Source organism: Corvus brachyrhynchos, unplaced genomic scaffold, assembly GCF_000691975.1.
Source record: "Corvus brachyrhynchos isolate BGI_N302 unplaced genomic scaffold, ASM69197v1 scaffold19, whole genome shotgun sequence".
Taxonomy (NCBI): domain Eukaryota; kingdom Metazoa; phylum Chordata; class Aves; order Passeriformes; family Corvidae; genus Corvus; species Corvus brachyrhynchos.
Genome location: NW_008246061.1, coordinates 2,779,838 through 2,786,643, shown reverse-complemented (window position 1 = coordinate 2,786,643; position 6,806 = coordinate 2,779,838).

Here is a 6,806-nt window from a genome sequence, read left to right as displayed (position 1 = left end):
GTAACAGTGATAGGAGGAGAGAGAACGGCCTCAGGCTGGGCTGGGGAGGGGCAGGTTGGAATTTGGGAACAATTCCTTCATCAGCAAGTGGTTAGACCTTGGCAGGGGCTGCCCAGGGCAGTGCTGGAGTCCCCATCCCTGGAGGTGTCCAAGGAAGGAGCAGAGGTGGCACTCGGGGACAGGGTTGAAGGTTGGGCTTGGTGACCTTGGAGGTCGTTTCCAGCCTTAATGACTCCGCGGTTCTGTGATTCCATTCCTTGTGGGGTCAGAACCAGCTGGGCTGTGCCACCAACATGTTCCTCACCTTCCCACAACAACCTTCAGCAGAGCTGATCCCTGAGCTGCTGCTTGGAAGTGTGGGAAGAGAAGCCAAGGACACGGCAGGGAGCCAAGGAATTGCAGCCCCCGGATGCTTTGGGTCCAGTCCACTGATTCACCCTCTGCTCCAAACACAGCCCTTCCACATCTTCCTCCTGCCTTTCCCGATCCTCCTGGGCCTGGCCGCTCTGCCAGCGGCTGCTGTGTCCCCAGACCGTGAGTCCCCATGGCTCCATCCCCAAAGCCCCCTGGCTGTGTCCCCAGACTGTGTGTCCCCATGGCTCCATCCCCAAAGCCCCCTGGCTGTGTCCCCCAGCTGTGTCCCCAGCTCTGTCCCCAGCTCTGTCCCCAGCTCTGTCCCCAGACTGTGTCCCCCAAAGTACCCTGACTGTGTCCCCATGGCTCCATCCCCAAAGCCTGTCTCCCAGCTGTGTCCCCCAGAGCCCCCCGGCTGTGTCCCCACGGCTCCATCCCCAGCTACGTCCCCCAGCTGTGTCCCCCAGAGCCCCCCAGCTGTGTCCCCATGGCTCCATCCCCAAAGCCTGTCTCCCAGCTGTGTCCCCCAGAGCCCCCCGGCTGTGTCCCCACGGCTCCATCCCCACAGCCCCCCGGCTCTGCACTCTGCCGCTGCCTTTGTTCTCTTTTCATCTCTCCTTTATCAGCCGCGGCCAGGCAGCGCTTCCCGCCTGGCAATTAACAGTGGCAATTAAGAGCTGCCGAGGTAGGTGTTTCCCCTCCGGAGGGACCTGATGTTTTCCATGCTGAGCAGGAGAGAGATTCCCACCGAGGGATCTCATTTGTGCTGATGAGGAAATGTTGTCCTTGCTGGAATCTGAGCTCAGGCTAAAAAGTTGCAAAGTATTCAATTGGTTTTGGTTTTTTATCTCCTGCCAGTCCCAAATCTCTGTCAAAATATGAAACGCATAAATTTCAGGTGATTGCTGCCCAGTCTGTGCTTTTCAGAGTTTAGAAAATCAGGGGAGCAATGAGGAGAAGCAGCAGGTACCAGGGAAGGCCTCCTTCCCCACATGCATTTGAAGGGAATGGTTGTTATGGAAAGGGAGGATATTAGAGTTATCCACAGGATGCAGCCACTGCTCAGTAAATGCTGCCTCAAAAGGTGTCTGTTGAGCCTCTCAAACCCTTTAGTGAATTATAAAATGGAAAAAGCTGGGAAATAATGGGAAAAGATAATCTGGACCCAAATGGAAAAAGCCATCTGCAAAAATCTAATCAAGCCACAAGTGACACTGAGCATTTCCAGTGACTTTTAGCTCGGAATTCAAACACTCCTGGTGTCCAATAATGACGCTTTATGTCTTGTGCACTGAGTGCCAGTGTGGAATTAACCGGGAAAATATGGATTTTTATAAATAAGGCTGGTTTTCAGTCCCTGGAAAATAAGTTTAAGCCTCACCCTGCTTGTTCTCAAAGTGATCTAATGTTGAGAGGAAAACAAGACCAGCCTCCACCACTGTCTGGGTGCTGATGAGAAATGATTAATCCAATCCTGGCTGGAATAGCTTCGCAGGCATCCCCTGGACAGCTGGATGGATGGGGCACTCCACGGAGATGGAGCCCCATGCAAATAAAACAATGAGGAAATAAGGGAATGTTATTGATGGAGATTATTTCTCCCCTTACTCGATCATAACAGTTTTATATCTGTGTAAAAATGAATTCTGCTCGGTAATGTGGTCTCTGGGAGTTGTATTTATTCTGTTTATTGCTATCAGGAACTTATTCCTTTGCATAAATTATTCATGGGGATTAGACATGCTCGTGAGGCCTTGCTTGTGTGGGGAGGGATGGGGAGCAGGAAGGCAGCAGGAAACCTCTTGGTTTGGGTTCCTTGGAGGAAGAGCGCTTGGAAATCACGGGAAGTGAGGAAAGCCCGGTGGGAATGGGTCACAGCACTAAATTCTCCTGAGCACAGGAGCCCTGGGGGTGTCGGGGTGTCTTTGCCATGCTGGGCACAGCTCTGTGGGGGCACAGAGAGCCCCTCAAAGCAGCAAAGAGCAGGACAGCAGGAGCTCCCCCCTATAACAAGGCACAAAGTTCATCCCCCAGGCTCCAGAGGTGCAGGATTCTGTCAGACAGAGCATTTAGGGGGAGATTTAGCGTCCTGCTGGAACATCTGTTCTCCCTCAGCCATAAAAAGGGGCTGGATGGCCATTGGCGATCAGCAGGAGACGGGGAAAGATCAGCATTAGTGTCCCCTGTGGGGAGGAGTCTGTGGCAGGGAGCACAAGCACTCCAGTCACGGCTCTCCTCTGGCAGATGCCAGGCAGGAGGAACCACGGGATGAGGGATAAAGCCCTGGGACTGTGCCCCCAGCTGCTGCCCCACCCGCGCCTTGGCCACGGGGGCTCTTGCAAACCAGTTCTCCTCTATTTTAAACCACATAATTGTGCTTAAAAGCAAATTTCTTCCCCGATGCGATGGGATTATGATTTAAACATTGTCCCAGTGTGGTTCTGGTCTCAGGAGCTGGGTTTGCAGGGCTGCTGCAGCTAGAGGGGACGGAGCTGCCCCCCTTGCACCCCTTACCCCAGATCTTCTCTCCTCCCCTTTGTTGTTCCTGCTCAAGCCTCTCCCAGGTAGCCGCTGTTTCGCTGCCCCTTTCCAAGTGGTCATTCAGGAGGCCTGGCTGATTTGCATTTCTTGGCACTGCTGGGGTGTTTTTGTGCCCGCCTGAGCCCCGTGTGTGTCCCAGCACAGCTGGACTCACGGGAATCAAACCCCGGGGGTGATGCTCTCAGCAAAGCTGCACAGCCTGTCCCGATATCCTACCTGAAGCAAAGCTGGGAATTCCTCTGGAACCTCTGCAGCTGCTGGGTGGATTTTCTGCGCAGCATTCCCAGGGTTGTGGTGCACACAGAGCCCCATCCTGGTCTGGGCGAGGAGCAGAGCCCACGCTGAGGCTCCGTGGCTTTATCCTTGGAAAAGAGCAGCTCCCTGTGAGCCCCACAGGCACGAGGTTGCAGCTCCAGGGGCTGGATGTCACTTCTGAGCTGTCAAGTGGCTCCTTCCTCCTCCAGAAGCCTGGGAGGCCATGAGGAAAGTGGCCAGGTGCTCTGGGACTCACTCTTTTCCATTGGCAGGGGAAGAATGGAATATCCTGGGAGAAGCCATGATGGAAAACACAGGGCAGGGTAGGGCAAAAGTGTGATATGAGTAACTGGCAGCTTCTTCTCGATGCACACAGGAATCACTTAAAATCCTGCTCTCACTGAGGAAGAGGAGTCACTTCCTTCCCGTGGTGTCATTCCACACAGGAAATCTGCTGAAGCAAATCCCCACGGAGCTGCCCAGCCCCAGCTGGGAGCTGCCCCCCACCCTCTGCTGCCTTGGGGATCTTTCCAGCCCCAAACCTTTCAACTCCTTCCCAGTGGAAGGAGCTACAGGAGAAATACTGGAGAGATCTAGGTCAGGTGGGAAGAGTCAAATCCTTGTGGGACAGCTGAGGATACTTGGAAGGTCCAGCTGGAGGAGAGTGAGGGGTGACTTCACAGCTCCTCCCGAGGGCAGCTCCGATCTCTGCTCCCTGGGCCAGGGACAGCACCCAGGGAGCGGCTGGAGCTGGGCCAGGGCAGGCTCAGGCTGGAGAGCAGGGAAAGGTTCTTCCCCCAGAGGCTGCTGGGCACTGCCCAGGCTCCCCAGGGAATGGGCACGGCCCCGAGGCTGCCAGAGCTCCAGGAGCGTTTGGACAGCGCTGCCAGGGATGCCCAGGCTGGGGTTGTTGGGGTGTCTGGGCAGGGCCGGGAGCTGGGCTGGATGATCCCTGTGGGTCTCTTCCTGCTCAGGATATTCCATGATCCTGTGATTCCATGAACGATGTGCATCCGAACCCACCAGACACAAGAGCCTCAATCAAGGCACAGACAGCACCGATCAGATTTGTGATATGAGGAATGATAAAGGCATGACCCCACAAATGACTGGGAGATGAAAAGAGATAACAACTTAATGGGAGCTCACGCTGAGATAAGGAAATGGGGATGGTGAACAGGAGCCGGGAATTTATTCATAGGGAAATGCCAAGTGGAGAGAAAGATGTGCTGTGATTTCTGCATCCAACAATGGGGAGAGATAAACTGTGCCCCTCGAGCTGATATCCACATTGTTAACGCACGTTGGTTGTCACGCTGGAAACAGGGAGACAAAGCCTCGAAAGGATGAGTCGAGCCTTGGAAAACCTGAGTGTGCCAAACAGAAGCAGCTCCATCCTCCAGTTTATTAAAGTGAAGTTTGTGAATAATAGCACAGAACAAAACTCCCCCAGAGGGTGCAGATTCCTGATAGCAAAACAATGTCTAATTTTGCAGATAAGCACAGATCAAGATCCAGGGATAGGAAATTGCAGGCATGAGAGGCTGAGGCTGGGAATGACGCAGGGACTCCATTCCTGATAACGGGAACTCTTTAAAAAGCTCGGGATCTTTTGTTAGAACCTCTAAAAACGAGACACACTCCACACTGTGGGCTCCAGGTTGGAAGGGCTGGATCTTGCAGAGAAATCCAGAGCCCTGGGGCTCCACAGAACCCAGAGTGAGAGATGTTTCAGGCAGCAACCTGAGATGGGGTTTTAGGAAATTTCGGATATTCCTGAATTACAGCCTGAGGCAGGGCCACCCACGTGTTCATGGGTGGACCCCAATCCTTCAGTTTGCTCAAGGAAGGAGGGAATTCTGCCATAAATTCATATTTCAGGCAGAAGGAGCAAGGTCATGCTGTGCCAGATGCCAGGCTGCTTCCCTAACTCTGAATCCCAAATATTCCCTGCTCACTGGGAGCATTCCACAATCCAGGAGGAATTAGCTCCTGATCATGGATATAAAAACAAGAAGATGCTGGTGTCAGTCCCTCCTTCCAAGGCGTGCTTTGGTTCCTCAGACTGTCCCTTTCCATGGAGATGGAAATGACACTAAAAACCCCAAGGGACACTGTGGAAAACACTGGAAATCAATCCAAGAATGAGCTGTGAAAAGGAAAACCCACCTGCCGTCCACCCTGCCTGGAATCAGCATCCCCATTGTCACTGTACAGGGGACAGGGCTTGAAGAGACACGGAGCTCTCTGCACTTGGGAATCCCCCCATGGGAAAGAGGGATGTGGGATTTGCTAGAAAAAAGATGGGACCTGCAACTAAAATCCTTGGAAAAGGATTTTCTTTTGTTTTGTTGAACTCACAATGTAATTTCTTCCAGTTTTCTGAATTTCCCAGATTTATGTGCCCTTGTTGGCTGAAAGCAATGGCAGCAACAAGCACAGAGCTGTCCTGCAGTGGAAAAAAATTCCCAGGATGTCGCTAAGAAACTGCAAATATTTAATTATCGATAGCTCTAGGCCAGAATCCGTCATGATTAGATCCCCTCTGTAATCAGTCTAATTGGGAGCAGCCCTGAATGGAGGTGCTGGGCTCTCATTGAGGCTGCTCTCCCTTTCCTGGAAACATCAATGCTGCCTCTGACGTGGGCTCTGCCTGCATCTCATTCCCCTTCCCTCACCCCAGCTTTTCCATGAATCTCCGAACCACATCCATTCTCTGAATCACAGCCCCATCCCACCTTCACTGCTCCGGGCAAAGGAGCTCAGAAAATAATTCCCTTTCCTGTAAAATCCCTTGGTTTTGTGGGCCCTGAAAGCAGGAGCTGGCAGCAGTTCAGGTGTGGTGGTGACAGCTCAGATCTTCCACCTCCTTCTGCTCTTTGCAAGTGCGGGGCAAGGCTGCCTTGTCGGATTGTCAGGAGCAGGGATCTGCAAGGAATTGTTCCCTGGATTTGGCCAGTGATCCAGAAAAAAACAGTAGTGTGAGGCTGACCCAAAACTACAGCTTTACAGAAATTTTGGTGAAGCGAAACGGCCCCTGGTGGGGTAAAATGCCAAACGAAACATTTTCTCAGACAAGAATTGGGTTGTTTTGTACTGGGGGAGATAGTTTTAATATGATTTGTAGAAAAGGGGGAGTTTTAGTCCCCAGCTGCTCACCTGGCTCATGCTGGAGCTGGGATGGGAACCCAGAGGCTGCAGGGGCACAGCCTGCTCTGAGATATGGGGAGGAGGCACAGAGTCCTGGAATGGTTTGGGTTGGAAGAGACCTTAAAGCTCACCCCATTCCCAGCCCCTGCCATGGGCAGGGACACCTCCCACTATCCCAGGCTGCTCCAAGCCCTGTCCAACCTGGCCTTGGGCACTGCCAGGGATCCAGGGGCAGCCACAGCTGCTCTGGGAACAGGGATGGGGAGCAGGGGAGTAAGGAGGATGGGATGTGACCCTCCTAACAGGGGGAGGATGGGGCTCCCCCTGGATGCCCGCAGGTGTCAGAGGGATCAGGAGCCCAGCAGGATCCGTCTGCACAGGCACCAGGGCAGAGTGGGGAAGTCTCCATCCCAGTAATGATCCAGAGTCCCGTCATGGTCAGCAGTGAGGGATCCTCCCTGCCAGGAATCCGCCAATCCATCCACGCTGCCCGGAGGGACATCTCC